Source organism: Mobula birostris, chromosome 2 (assembly GCF_030028105.1).
Source record: "Mobula birostris isolate sMobBir1 chromosome 2, sMobBir1.hap1, whole genome shotgun sequence".
NCBI lineage: Eukaryota > Metazoa > Chordata > Chondrichthyes > Myliobatiformes > Myliobatidae > Mobula > Mobula birostris.
The window spans coordinates 74,279,307-74,295,471 of NC_092371.1; the positions used below are offsets into that span (position 1 = coordinate 74,279,307).

General features: G+C 41.8%; 1 long non-coding RNA gene across 1 annotated transcript; it reads left to right on the top strand.

Moving 5' to 3' along the window:
• The first annotated feature begins 6,328 nt into the window (after window positions 1-6,328).
• Window positions 6,329-10,304, top strand: LOC140187606 (uncharacterized). The gene is made up of 3 exons (XR_011883122.1): window positions 6,329-6,420; window positions 9,282-9,384; window positions 10,208-10,304. It is a non-coding gene; the product is annotated as an uncharacterized lncRNA (long non-coding RNA).
• The last annotated feature ends 5,861 nt before the right edge of the window (window positions 10,305-16,165 follow it).

A 16,165-nucleotide genomic window follows, 5' to 3' on the forward strand; every position in this document is an offset into this window, starting at 1 on the left:
CGTTCCTCCATTGTTATAAAGAGAACATTTGATTTCCATTCTTTGCCTACTGAGTGGAACTTGTGCAGTCTCTATATTACCATGGTTAAAGGAAGGTGAGCTGTATTTTCTGTTTGTATTTTCTTTACTCCAGGGTAGCTAAGATACTGATGATATCCAAGTCTGATTTTGTAGCTTTTTTTAAATTTCTGAATCAAAAGGCTCTAGGTTTAAGATCTAGAAAAATAATAAGATCAAGGCTGAGATTTTAGTGTATTACTCAGGAGTGCTCTCCTTTTCATAATCATAGTCATACTTTATTGATCCCGAGGGAAATTGATTAATTGATTAAATTGATTAGACGTGCTCTCTTTTGGACTTTACCCTAGAGTCACAGTGTTATTTTGTGTGGAAACAGCTCTTTCAGCCAACACATCAAGACTGAATAATTTGCCTACTTGAGTTAGTCCTAGTTGCCTGCAGATGGCCTGCATTCCTCTCAAACTTCTTACTCATGTTCATGTCCAAATGCCTTTTAAATATCATGATTTTACCTGCTTTATCACTTCCACATCAAAACAAGGATGTACTGTTGAGATTTTATAATGCACTGGCGAGGCCTCACTTGGAGTATTGTGAGCAGGCTAGCACCCTTTATCGAAGAAAGGATGTGCTGGCTTTGGAGAGGGTTTAAAGGAGGTTCACCAGAATGATTCCAGGATTGAAAGGCTTGTCATATGAGGAGCGTTTGATGGCTCTGGGCCTGTACTCACTGAAATTCGGGAGAATGAGATGGTGGTGGTGGTGGGAGGGGGGTGGAATCTCATTGAAGTCTATCGAATATTGAAAGGCCTCAATCGAATGGTTCCCACGGTGGGGAATCAACCAGAGGACATAGACTCAGACCAGAGGGACATTCATTTAGAACGGCGATGCGGAGGAATTTATTTAACCAGAGAGTGATGAATCTGTGGAATTCTTTGCACGGGTAGCTGTGGGGGCCAAGACATTAGGTATACTTTAGGCAGAGGTTAATGGATTCTTGATTAGGCAGGGCATGAAGGGTTACAGGGTGACTGAGGCTGTGAGGGAAATGGATCAGCTATGATGGGCCAAATGGTCTTACTCTGGTCTTATATCTTCCGGTCTTCCTCTGGCAGCTGGTTCCATATACCCATCTCCCTCTTTGTGAAAAAATTGCCCTTCAGACCTATCTAAAAAGCTTGCCTCTCACTTTATTCCTTTGCCCTCTAGTTTTGGATTCCCCAGCCCCAGGGGAAAGACTTTGGCTATTCACCTGATCTATGCCCCTCATGATTTTATAAACCTGTACATCCCCATAAGCCTCCTGCACTCCAGGGAAAATACTCTTGGCTCATCCAGCCTCTCACAACCCATCAACCAATCCTGATAACCGAAACTCCTTATGTGGCCTTACGAAGATCTTGTACAGCTGTCACATACAAAAAAATTCTGGAGGAACTCATCAGATCAGACAGCATTTATGGAGAGGTATTAAAGTCGGTGTGTTGGGTGACTTTGTGTGTGCTGCTCCATATTTACAGCATCTGCATATTCTCTTGTGTTTATACCTTGTACAGCTCTTACATGACACGCCAACCTTTCTACTCTGGACTTTGACCAGTGAAGGCCTTCTTCACCATTCTATCTGCCTGAGTCACTACGTTCAAGGGACTATTTACCTGCAGACCCATGGCTCTCTATTCTACAATGCTCAGATGGGCCGGAAAAGATCCCAATAGATTATTCCAAGGCAGATCATCAAAGTTATCCCCAGTGTTTTAGTCGATATTAATGCTCCAATCAACTCCAAAAACAAAAAAAAAGTTAAACAGTTACTTTCTCACTGCTGAGAAAGTGAGCAGAAAGAAAATCACCCTTTAATTTATTTGGGTTATTAAGTAAGTGCTGACTGGATACAAAATGGCTGCTGAATTCCTATGTAACCGCAGTGATCCAATGTCAAAAGGATTTCATTCACCTTAGGATACACTGGGATGCTTGGAGGCCAAAAGGGGTATTTCTGCTGCTGTAGACCATCCATTTCAAGGTTTGATGTGTTGTGCATTCAGGGATACTCTTCTGCACACAACTGTTGTAATGTGTGATTATATGAGTTACTGTTGCCTTCCTGTCAGCGTGAACCAGTCTGGCCATTCTCCTCTGACCTCTCTCATTAACAAGGCATTTTCGCCCACAGAACTGATGCTCATTGGATGTTTTTTTTTGTTTTTTGCTCGATTCTCTATCTGTAAACTCTAGAGACTGTCATGTGTGCAAATCCCAGGAGATCAGCAGTTTCTGTGATACTCAGACCGTCTGGTCCCAACAATCAATTCCATGGTCCAAGTCACTTAGATCACATTTCCTCCCCATTCTGATGTTTGGTCTGAACAACAACTGAACCTCTTGACCATGTTTGCATGCTTTTCTGCATTGAGTTGCTGCCACATAATTGGCTGATGAATTATTTGCATTAATAAACAGGCTTACAGGTGTATCTAATTAAGTGGCCACTGAGTGTAAGTATAATTTTTTCCTCTTTTCACAGAGTGAATGAGCTGCCAAGGCACTCTCTTTATTATATGCTGAGTTGCAATTGAATTTTTTCACATTGATCAGTGTTGATTCAATAGTACATACAATACCAAGATAACACCACTGAAAATGACAATAAGGCAAAATAATTACTATAAAATGGGTGTTGTTTTCTCTGGAGCTATAACAATGATTTGTACTGAACACAATAAAATGTCCCAGGGCACCTCACAGGAATGTGATTAGACTGAAGTGTAAAGCAAGCCAGATAGGTCCAAATATTTCATAGAAACTGTACGGTTTAAACACCTCCTCTATCATTGCCTTAGAGATAATGATATACGAGGTGGCATTTTGGCCCCTTGACTTCAGGTCAGCTCCTAGGGGGCAATCCTATTAGTCCTATAAGGAGATACAGGAGGTTCTGCAGATGCTGGAAATCTTGAGCAACACACACACAAATGTAGATCAGGCAGCATCTAAGGAGGGGTATGGACGGTCCACATTTTGGACCAAGATCTTCAACTAGAGGTCATGGGTCTGAGGGTAAAATGTGGAAAGTTTATGGGACCATGAGGGGAAACCTCATCACACAGAGGGTTGTGAGAGTGTGGAATGAGCTGCCAGAGCAAGTGGTGGGTGCAAGCTCGATTTCAACATTTAAGAGAAGTTTGAATGAGTACATGGATGGTAGGGGTATGGAAGGCTATGGTGCTGATATAGGACAATGGGATTGGGCAGTTTGGCATGGACTTGATGGGCTGAATGGCCTGTATCTGTGCTGTACCTTTCTCTGACTTTATGGCTCTATCAGGAGTCCTGGTGAAGGGTGTTGGCTTGAAATGTTGACTATCCATGCACCTCCTTAGATGCTGCCTGACCCCCTGAGTTCCTCCAGCATTTTGTGTGTCTGCTGCCCATTAGCCCTGTTCCGTCCCTCACTTCCTTCACCCCAGCAATTAATTCTTTATCGTACTACTCCATCAAACATTTAATTATTTTTGTCACCAATCTAAAGGTTATTTACAGTAACCAAGTAACCTAGCAACCAGCATGTCTTTGGGGTAAGAGCTAAAACTAGAACGCTTTGGGAAACGCAATTGGTCACAAGGAGAAAGTGCAAGTTCCCCCATACAGACAGCACTGCAGATCAGGATCAAATCTGGGTCACTGGAGCAGCGTTAACTGCAGTGCCACTGTGCAGCACATTATGGTAACCATGCCATACAATGACTCCAACCTAGTTAACCAGCCTCCTTCATGGAAGGGATTCTTTTGCCCTTTCTTATCGGGTCCAGTACATCTACTGCCCTCTAAAACGGCCTGTCAACGAATTCAGTTCAGAGATAGTAGGAAGAGAACATTAATGACAGCATAATCAATGTTATCCAAATCCTACAAACAACTAAATGAAAAAATATCAAACTGCACAAGAACTTTGTTATGACGGTGATCAAAGTCATCAGAGAGACACTGAAGTTGATGATATAAAGTCTTTATTCATCACAACAAGCAGGCATCATTCTGGAAGACCTCTGGGTCAAGTATCACAAACGCAAAAGCACATCACATTTTTATACCCTTAAGATCAATAGCAACAGTAGGTGATTCAATAAAATGTCAGTAGTTATAATGACATTGTTCACTTCAATAATTTGGGTTGACAATTCTTCCCTTGAATTGCATATCTACGGTGAGAGACACCTCTGAATGTTCAAAAACCTTTGCTTCAATAAACTAATTGATATGATTTTATGAGTCTGGTCTGCGAGCTTCCTTTGGAAGACACAATAATGCAGATTACTTAAACCCTTAGTTACCTGGATTGATGCAAGTCAACTAACACAACCCTATTGTCTTAATGTTTGACTGACGCATATGCAAACGTCTCATGGTCACCATTTTGCAAACAATATCTCATAGCCCATGGGCTACAGCCTATGCTTTTAACTTGAATTTACTTTTTGCTACTTCCAATAAGAACTGAAGCCTGATTCTTGTTTGAACTAATATCTGCCATATTGACATATAGTAACTCCAGAACACTCCCTAACAAAATTGATCATCAGAATTAGAACTATAAACATGTGTATCAATAATTACATTGCTGGCATGATAACTACAATTTCAGATCTGAAATGGAATCTGATCTGATATTTACATCCTGTAAGCAACTAAGAGATAAAAGTCAAAGTATACAAGCAGTTGATAATCAGTATTGGAATTTTAAATTTGTTTAACTTTAATTATATTGTTGACATGATAACTATACGTTCCACTTTTCTGTCTAGCTCAGAATCTCATTATTAGTTAAAGACTGATTTTCCATATATTTTATCACCTAAAATTCTGAACAAATCCCTCCTGCAATTGATTAACCATTGAAGGGAAGCATTTTCTATATATTTTAGACTGAAAATCAAACCTACGGACTTGATCCAAAAACTCAGAAATCTAATATACTGATTGCCACTATGGAATTTTCTGATAGCACTGCAGATCAGATCTGTTTATGTACACTTGAGGCTGATTTATACTTGTGTGTCAAATGTATGCCTCAGGTACGGCGTAGCCACATACCCTATGCTGTACTGTACGCCAACCCTACGCCGTAGCCTAACGTGTACCCCTCCCAAAATGTAAATATGCGTCGCGGCGACGCAAACCAAACAACTGTGATTGGTCCGCTTGGTAGCATGGCATTTCCTCCTACCCTGTAATAGCTTCCCATTGGGCGACTGAAGGGCAGGGAAGCTTTACAGACCTCTGAAATTATGGAGGACCCTGTGCTTGACGCCAGTTTGTAGCTAGCTGCTACAGCCTGTTGACTTCCACCTGGAGCTAAAACTCGAATGGTGGTTGCCAGTCTCTGAGTATACTGTGCGTACCCTGATGCGAAATAAATGGTTGGAGACGATGAACCAAATCGTCAAATCTACCTGCCAACGTCCGAAAATATTTGAAATGCGTTTCCTCGTCCATGTCTCTCAATGGCCGGACAAGCACAGAAAATTCAACCTCCTTCAGTTTCAGTTGCCATTGTTTGAAGTTTGAGTTTCTTCGTGTTGAGTTTCAACGCAAAGAAACTCAACACCATGGCATAGAAACCCCCACCGCCAACTAGCGTCTTGGTGGTGAATTGCAGAGAGACACAGACACACCAACTCACAAGTATAAATGTTCACAACGACGTAGCCCACTTGCGTAGGCTATGGTGCAAGCTGGTATGCATGAGTATAGATCAGCCTTTAGTGACCAGTTTATGAGGTACCTCCCGTACTGTACTCATAAAGTGGCCACTGAGCATACGCCCATGGTCTTCTGCTGTTGTAGCCCATCCACTTCAAGGTTTGATGTGTTGTGTGTTCACCACTGTTGTAACGTGTAGTTATTTGAGTTAATGTCACCTTCCTGTCAGCCTGAAGCAGTCTGGCCATTCTCCTCTGACCCCGTACGTTAACAAGACGTTTTCACCCACAGAAATGCCGCTTTCTGAGTATTCTATATATTGGAGAAGAAAGGCCATTCACCCTTTCGTGTATGTCCTGAATGTCCAGGGAAGCCCACCAGTCTCATTCCCTTACTTTACATGTTCATCAGTTCTGGACCAATTCTCCTATTACATACTGACATTAGGGGAAATGTACGATAACTAATTAACATACCGAGCAGCACGTCTCTGGAAGGAAACTGGAGCACGTGGGTCAACTGTTGTAATAGGACACCAAGTGTTGTGTCCAGTGCGCTGAAAGTTAATGGTAAATCTTTGTAGTGCAGCATAATGCCTGTTGCAACAATCTGCTGTGTCAGTGCTGCGTGCATACTGAAGTGACTGAACCCAATGCTCGGGCATTGATTTAGGTTCCAGGCCCGATAGAAAAGGTCAGTGTGTTGGGGCCGGAGGCTGGGGATAGGCCAGTTCAGCTTACTGCTCCATGATGTTTACTTGGCTCTGCACTGAACTACGGGTCTTGGACTCTCTTTGTGGACTGCAGTTCAGAATGCTATTTGCTTGTGGTTATTGTTTGCATGATTTGATTTTTTTCTCTCTGCACATTGGGCGTTCGATGGTCTTTTTTTTTGTAGGTTCTTTTGGGTTTCTTTGTTTCATTGCTACTTGTTAGGAGACGAATCTCAAGATTGTATAATGTATACTTAGTTTGTTAATAAATGCACTTCAAACGTTTTGTTTGAAAGCAAGCATGTAAATGTTGAGGCTTTATAAAGCACTGGAGTATTGTGAGCAGTTTTAAGCCCCTTATCTAAAGATGTGCTGACATTAGAGAGAGTTCAAAGGAGGTTCACAAAAATGACTCCTGGATTGAAAGGGTTGTCATATGAGGAGTGTTTGATGGCTCTGGGCCTCTACTCACTAGAATTCAGAAGAATGAAGGGGGATCTCATTGAAAACTGTCGAATGTTCAAAGGCCTCAAATGAAAGAATGTGGAGAGGGTGTTTCCCATGGTGGGGGAGTCTAAGTCCAGAGGACACAGTCTCAGAATAGAGGGACGTCCATTTAGAACAGAGATGAGGAGGAATTTCTTTAGCCAGAGAGTGGTGAATCTGTGGAATTCTTTGTCACAGGCAGCTGTGGAGGCCAAGCCATTGGGTATATTTAAGGGAGAGGTTGATAGATTCTTGATCAGTCAGTCCATGAAAGGATACAGAGAGAAGCCAGGAGATTGGGGCTGAGAGAGAAAATGTATGAGCCATGACAAAATGGCGGAGCAGACTCGATGGGCTAAATGGCCGAATTCTGCTCCGGGATCTTATGGATTTTATGGAATCGATGAACTTGTATAAATGCAGAACCAACAACATCACATTCCTAAAATTCTGGGCCTAATGAAAAAGTCTGAAATCATTTTTTTGACATTATAATGGGAGGTGAACACAGGAACCATTTCACTTCAGGAAATTAGTTATCTTTAATTAGAATGTGGGGGGGGAGAGAGAGAGAGAGAGTGTGAGTTGGGGGGAAGCAGAGATACAGGTAAAGGTGCAGTATCTCATATTTACACCAATCCTGAGTAACTATCCCCCGAGAGGACCACAACCTTGTCATAGAGTTTGGAGGCTTGCGTGCCTCAATGACCCAGAGAGCTATGTTGCCTGGAGTCAGGGCTTTATGCTTTGGCTCTTGGTAATGTCACCCATGCCAAACAGGTCAAAAGGTAGAGGCTGGACCAAGAGTGGTCCACCGGTCCTAACAACCCTGACTAGACAAGAAAAATTGTTACAGAAACAGCAATGACAAACCTTCTATATCGATCTGTGTGCGGCGGTATTCCTGAGTCTCCACCTGGGACTGGCATGGCTGACAGTAGCAGAAACCGAGAGGAAGCTACTGATATGATTAAGGGAGACCTGAACATCACCAAAGATGGAGGAAGTTCATTGCTGGCCTAAGCGCCAGTGGTGTGATGAGCAGTAAGTAAGTAAGAATATCTAGGTCAAATAATATAACTCCCTGCAACACACAGATGTCTTTTTACCCCAAGTTATACTCACTGGCAATTTTTACCATTTTCTCAGATTTTCATTAAAAAAAAGAACTACTTTGGATTATTTACCCTCAGAAGTCACTTTATTAGGTGCCTCTTGTATCTAATAAAGCAGCCACTGAGAGTACGTGCATGGTCTTCGCTGTTGTAGCCCATCCACTTCAAAGTTTGACGTGTTGTGCATTCAGAGATGCTCTTCTGCACACCACTGCTGTAATGTGTGATTATTTGAGTTTCTGTCACCTTCCTGTCAGTGTGAACCAGTCTGGCTATTCTCCTCTGACCTCCCTCATTAAAAAGGTGTTTTCACCTACACAACTGCCATTCACTGGATGTTGTTTTTTTGCACCGATCTCTGTAAAGTCTAGAGACCTTTGTGTGTGAAAATCCTGGGAGACCAGCAGTTTTTGAGATATTTAAACCATCCCTGTCTGGCACCAACAGTCATTCCACAGCCAAAGAAATGCAAACATTTCTTCCCTAGTCTGATGTTTGGTCTCAACAACAATTGAACCTCTTGACCATGTTTGCATGCTTTTATGCATTGAGTTGCTGGCACACCATTGGCTGATGAGATTATTTGCGTTAAAGAGCAAGTGTATAGGTGCACCTAATAAAGTGGCCACTGAGTGTACTTGAGTAACATTCAATAAAAGGATGATTTCCTGTAATTAATATGTCAGATTTAACTTGCATCCTTGCTAGTGCACTGCAACGTTTGGTTCCTGCAGTTATATCATAACCAGCAGGTGATATCAAGGTAGTGAATATTGCTCTGAGTTGATTACTTCCCAGAATGGAAATGGTTAAATTGAAAGCTCACAGTGAAAAGGGTTCAATCTAGGGAGTAAACATAAGGTTTGATTTTAATCTTGTTCCTCAATTCATTCTTGGGATAGGAGCATCAACTGTCCTGAATGCCTTAGTGGGCCATTTCAGAGACAGTTATGGACAATTCACATTTTTGTGGGTCTTAAGTTACATCCGAGTCCCACAGGGTAAGGGCAGCAGGTTCCTACTTTAGTGACTGGTTGAGTTTTGACAAGACTCACACCTTAAGGTTCAATACTTTCCCCACTGTCATCAGGCTCTTAATCACACCTGTGAAACCCTAGCCCCACCTCAGACTATTTTTTTCCCTCAATTTGCACCTATGTTTATTTTTGTTTATTTTGTCTTGTAAGGTATGAATAATTTATGTTAATTCAAGTTAAAGTTATTTATTTATTTATTTATAGACCTTCCAGGCCTTCAAGCCTTGCTGCCCAGCAAACCTCTGATTTAATCCGAATCACAGGACAATTTACAATGACCGATTAATCTACCAATTGGTACTAACAGGTACGTCTTTGGTATGTCTGTCGGAGGAAACCGGAGCACCCGGAGGTCACAAGGAGAATGTACCATCTCCTTACCGGCAGTGGTGGGAATTGAACCCGGGTCGCTGGTACTGTAAAGCATTGTGCGAACCACTACACTAACATGCCCACCCAAAATTTATGCTTGTGATGTTTGTAATGACCTGTGTGCTGCTGCTGCTCAAAGCTGTTTTTCATGCTATTTATCGCTTGGCAATAAACTTTAACTTAAAATTTAAACAAGGCTAACTGATCTGAGCTTCTTATTCTACAGTTTTAAAAATTAATTTTAACTTTTAAATTATCTCCTGTCACTGTCATTAGGGAGGAAGCTACACAGCATCCATGCCAGGACTCTAGACCTAAAAATAGATCCTTCTCCAAGCTGCCACACTGATCAACACCACGCATTAACCCTCCTCACCATTACATACACATTACCCAGCATTACTCTATGTACACATGATCGGTCCGTGTATACAACAGTTACTTGTACAATGAGTATTTTAGGATTGCTTTAATATTTTTATTGTGTTCTTTATGCTTACTGAGTCTTTTTATGCTGCATCGGATCTGGAGTAACAATCATTTTGTTCCTCTTTACCCTTGTGTACCGATGAATGACAATAAACAATCTTGAACCTTAAATCTTTTAAATCCCCCTCCTGCTTTGGTAGGAATTGAATTCTTGTCAGAAGAACTTCAGTCCCCTAGTTAGGGAATTAACATAAGCTGAACTCTGAGTAGTAGCACACATTGCATCATACTAACATAAATTCATACTTCTTTATATCTATGTCCCCAAGCAAAAAAAACACAAGAAATCCTGGACGAACTCAGCAAATCTGGTAACATCTATGCAGAGGAATAAACAGTCGACGTTTTGGGCTGAGACCCTTCATCAGACTGGTAAGGAAAGGGGAAGATGCCAGAACAAAAATGTGGGGTAAGGGGAAGGAGGCTCGCTGGTAGGCAAATTCAGGTGGGTGGGAAAGGTCAAGGGCTGGAGATGAGATCTGATAGGAGTGGATAGTGGACTATGGGAGAAAGGGAAGGAGGAGGGGACCCAGGGGGGAAGTGATAGGCAGGTGAGAAGAAGTAGAAGGTCAGAGTGGGGAATAGAAGGTGGGGTGGGGGGGGGGCAGAATTTGTTTACCGAAAAGAGAAATCGATATTCATGCCATTAGTTGGAGGTTACCCAGACGGAATAGAACGTGTTGCCTCCTCCACCCTGAAGGTGGCCTCATCTTTGCTCAAGAGGATGCCATGGACCGACAAGTCAGAATGGGAATGGGAATTAAAATGTTTGGCACACCTGCTTGTGGCTGGGGGTGTGGAGGTTTGTTTGGCCAGCAAGTCTGTCTTAAATTTTCAGATGCACATATAGGAAATCAAAAGGAACTGCTGTCTTCGAACAGAAAATATAAAAACAGAAGATGGCATTTTGACTCCACAAGCCTGTTTGGCCTCTCAGTAATGTTGTGGTTTAACTCTCTCTCTCTGCCTTGGTTCCATGTCCCTGCTTAACAAATGCAGTCAATTTCAGTTTTGAAACTGTTATTTGCTGTCCCAGCCAAATCAGCTTTTGAAAAGAAGCTTTTCCTTATTTCCATGAACTTTTGCATGAACAAATGCTTCCCACATCAATTCTGAACAATATAGTTTTAGTTTAATTTGAAAAGGGGAAAGATGCATAAACGGGAACTAAAGACAGAAATTGTTGGATTTACTCAGAGAGCAACTGTAATAAGAGAATTATGTTAACGTTTCAGCTCAATAACCTTTCAGCAACCCCTTACTTTATATCCTTGCACTAATTTATTTCTGTCCTTTACCTGAAATCTTTTAAAATCTCCTGAAATGTCTTGTTTAAATGATTAAGGGGTTACTTTGTTGAGGAAACCTAAGTGTTAGCAGCTGATTACATGGTCCAGTTAACCTGTTTATCCTTGTTGTGATTCTGGGAAAGCTACACAGCAGCTGATTGTACACCAAGTCTTATGCTCTCTCTCTCTCTCTCACTTAAAGATGATAACATAAGAGCAGACTAGCCAAGACTGGTAACTTGGTGACTGGCATAGGCCAAATCCAACAGAAGACACAGCCTTGATCTCCTGCTAAGAAGAAGACAAATAAATATAAAGTAACACACACAAAATGCTGGAGGAACTCAGCAGGTAGGAAATGCCTATGGAGAGAGGAAATAGTTGACATTTTGGGCCAAAACCCTTCATCAGGAATAAAAAGGAAGGGGGCAGAAGCCAGAATAAGAAGGTGCTGGGGGGTTGGGGAAGAGGAGAAGGAATACAAGCTGGAAGGTGATAGGTGAAGCCAGGTGAGGAGGAGGGGGGGAATGAAGTGAGGAACTGGGAGATGATAGGTGGAAAAGGGCAAAGGGCTAAAGAAGAAAGAATCTGATAGGAGAGGAGAGTGGACCATGGGAGAAGGGAAGGATAAGGGGCAGCAGAGGGAGGTGATAGGCAGGTGAGAGGGGATCCGGAACAGGAAATGGAAAAAGAGAAAAGGGCAGTGGGAGAGGAGTGGGAAGAAATACAAATAAATATAAACTGGCCTTGAATAATCAATTGGCAATTTGAACAGAGTGGATGTCACTTTCACTTGTCTGCCAGTTTGATAACATGCATCTCTTTTCATGCCAAATTTTAAAAATTACAATCTTATTTTCTTTACTACTGTTGTGATGAAGATGACATTCCTTTACCTCAAATGCTGACTGATTGGAGCCACTACTGCTACCGTTCCAGCCAGCCATAAATAATTCCAGAATTAATTACTTCCTTTCTGGAGTACTGCTGGTTCCTTTAGTGGTTTCCCAAGGCAACCTCTTCCAGAGCTCCCTCTCTCCGCAGGAGATGTGAAGTTAGCCACAGTGCATACCATCTGCTTTAGGTTTTAATTTTAGTTTGACACCAGAATATCTATTTATAAATTTTCTTCCTCAATGTAAGAAGTGGTCAGAAAAGTAAACAAACAAAAAAGTGTTATTCATGGCAGAAGCCAACAGGAAGTTCCATTGGGTGATCAAGAAGCTATCCTGAGCCCATCTGTGCTCAGCAGCCAGACTCCAAGCTCCCTGACGAAGGGTCTCGTCCCGAAATGTCGACTGTACCTCTTCCTAGAGATGCTGCCTGGCCTGCTGCGTTCACCAGCAACTTTGATGTGTGTTGCGTGATTTAAATTGGGTCAGTTTGATGCTTATGTCTGCGTGTGCTGTACAGCCTTGCCATGGGCATTTATTTACAGCAGGTCTGATATACTAAGACTTTCTGGGCACCCAGTGTAAGGAAGCATATTTGAGGGAGAACTATGTAAATTTACAGGAAGTATCTGGTCTACAAGCTTTAAATTGTGAGGGGAAAAGAAAATGATGCAAACTATTCCCTGGAATTTATACAGTTAAGAGCTGATTTATACTTTATACTTTATTGTCACCAAACAATTGATACTAGCGCACACAATCATCACAGCGATATTTGATTCTGCGCTCCGTGCTCCCTGGAGTACAAATTGATAGTAAATATTAAAAATTTAAGTTATAAATCATAAATAGAAAATAGAAAAGAAAAAGTAAGGTAGTGCAAAAAAAAAACGAGAGACAGGTCCAGATATTTGGAGGGTACGGCCCGGATCCGGGTCAGGATCCGTTCAGAAGTCTTATCACAGTTGGAAAGAAGCTGTTCCCAAATCTGGCCGTACAAGTCACAAAAAGTGTGTTGGCTGGGTGGGTTGTGTCCTTGATTATCCTGGCAGCACTGCTCCGACAGCGTGCGGTGTAAAGTGAACTGAAGGTTTCAGGAAAACATACTGCCAAGCAGTTTCCACTGATTGAGCAGGCTAAGTTTATAAAAACTTAAAACTTTTCAAAAGTTTTTTTCACTGAGAGTGGTGGGTGTGTGGAATGCCCTGCTAGGGGTGGTGGTAGATGCTGATACAATAGGGACATTTAAGGAACACTTAAAATAAGCACATGGATAATTACAAAATGAAGGACTATGCAAGAGGGAAGCATTAGTAAGATCTTGAGTAAGTTAAAATGTTGGCACAACACTGTGGGTTGAAGGACCTTTATTGTTCTATATTCTAAGTCATAGAGAAGTACAGCACAGAAACGGACACTTTGGCCCATCAAGTCTGTGCTGAACCATTTAAACTGCCTACTCCCATCGACCTGCTCCAGTACCATAGCCCTCCATATCCCTATCATCATGTTCCTATCCAAACTTCTCTTAACGAGGAAATGGCAGACAAACAGAATAAGTATTTTGCATCATTCTTCACCGTGGAAGACACTAGCAGTGTGGTGGAAATTCCAAGTAGCAGGAGTCATGAAGTGTGTGAAGTTACCATTACTAGGGAGAAAGTTCTTGGGAAACTAAAGGTCTGAAAGTAGCTAAGTCACCTGGATCCCAAGGTTCTGAAAGAGGTGGCTGAAGAGATTGAGGAGGCATTAGTAATTATCTTTCAAGAATCACTAGATTCTGCAATGGTTCCGGAAGACTGGAAAATTGCAAATGTCACTCCACTCTTCAACAAGAAAGATAGGCCAGAAGAAAGGAAATTATAGGCCAGTTAGTCTGACCTCAGTAGTTGGGAAGATCTTGGAATCAATTATTAAGGATGATGTCTCAGGGTACTTGGAGGCACATGATGAAATAGGCTGTAGTCTGTGTGGTTTCCTCAAGGGAAAATCTTGTCTGACAAATTTGTTGAAATTCTTTGAAGAAATAACAAGCAGGATAAACAAAGGAGATTCGGTTGATGTTGTGTACTTGGATTTTCAGAAGGCCTTTGACAAGGTGCCACACATGAGGCTGCTCAAATGCTACGAGCCCATGGCATTATGGGAAAGATACCAACATGGACAAAACAGTGGCTGTTTGACAGGAGGCAAAGATTGGGAATAAAGGGGGCCTTTTCTGGTTGGCTATTGGTGACTAGTGGTGTTCCAAGTGGTCTGTGTTGGGACCAATTCTTTTTACGTTATATGTCAATGATTTGGATGATGGAATTGCTGGCTTTGTTGCAATGTTTGCAGATGATATGAAGACTAGTGGAGGGGCAGGTAATTTTGAGACAATAGAGATCATGCAGAAGAACTTAGACAGATTAGGAGATTGGGCAAAGAAATGACAGATGGAATACACTGTTGGGAAGTGTATGGTCATGCACTTTGGTAGAAGAAATGAAAGGGATGACTATTTTCAAAATGAAGAGAAAATACAAAAAAACTGAGGTGTAAAGGGACTTGGGAGTCCTTGTACAGGATTCCCTAAATGTTAATTTGGAGGTTGAGGCTGTGGTGAGGAAGGCAAATGCAATGTTAGCATTCATTTCAAGAGGACTGGAACATAAAAGCAAGGATGTAATGTTGTGACTTTATAAAGCACTGGTGAGGCCTCACTTAAGAGTATTATGAGCAGTTTTGGGCCCCTTATCTTAGAAAGGATGTGTTGAAACTGGAGAAGATTCAAAGGAGGTTGACAAGAATTATTCCAGGATTAAATGGTTTGTCATATGAAGACTGCTTGATGGCTCTGGGCCTGTATTCACTGGAATTCAGAAGAATGAGGGAAGATCTCATTGAAACGTATCAAATGGTGAAATGCCTTGATAGAGTGGATGTGGAGAGGATGTTTCCTATGGTGGGAGAGTCTAAGACCAGCAGACACATCCTCAGAATAGAGGGGCATCCTTTTAGAATGGAGATGAGGAGGAATTTCTTTAGCCAGAGAGTGGTGAATCTGTGGAATTCATTGCCACAGGCAGCTGGTTTTTGTATATTTAAGGCAGAGGTTCATAGAGTCTTGATTGGTCAGGCATTAAGGGATATGGGGGAAGGCCGGAGACTGGGGCTGAGAAGAAAAATGGATCAGGCATGATGAAATGGCAGAGCAGACTTGATGGGCCAAATATCTTAATTCTCCTCCCGTGATGGTCTTACGGTCTTAAACATTGAAACTGAGCTCGCATGTACCACCTGTGCTGGCAGCTCGTTTCACACTCTCACATCTCTATGAGTGAAGAAGTTTCCCTTCATGTTCCCTTTAAACTTTTCACCTTTCACCCTTAACCCCTGACCTCTGATTGAAGTCCCACCCAACCTCAGTGGGAAAAGCCTTCTTGCATTTACGCAATCTATAACCCTCATAATTTTGTATAGCTCCTCTCAATCTTCTGCATTCCAAGGAATAGTGGACTTACCTATTCAATCTTTCCTTATAACTCAGGTCCTCCAACCCAGTAACATCCTTGTAAATTTCCTCTGTACTCTTTTAACCTCATTTACATCTTTCTTGTAGGTAGGTGACCAAAACTGAACACAATATTCCATATTAGGTCCAAATGTAGTGACAGGCTTCTCAGGAACATTGTCTTTGCATAGACAATGGTACAAATTTAGGATTCTCATTGATAAACACTAGTTCAAATTTTAAAGCAGAGGTTTTTGTTAACATAAGATATTAAAATAATTGGATGAGAAATTGTTTTTTATTGTCAAATGTACTGAGATATGGTGAAAAGGTTGACTGGCATACTGTTAGAGTTTGGTCACAGGTCAGTCACAAACTGCTTGAGTGGCAAAAGAAGTCTGAGCTCCTGAATGGTAGCCTCTGGCTTCTATCTTCTATTTAGCAACTTAGCTGAAAAGGGAAAATGGAGACAGTCTTACACTCTGGTGCCATGTCGGTGACACCTACAGAAAACAACCGTAAGGAAATGCAAAATCTACACCAGAACAGAAC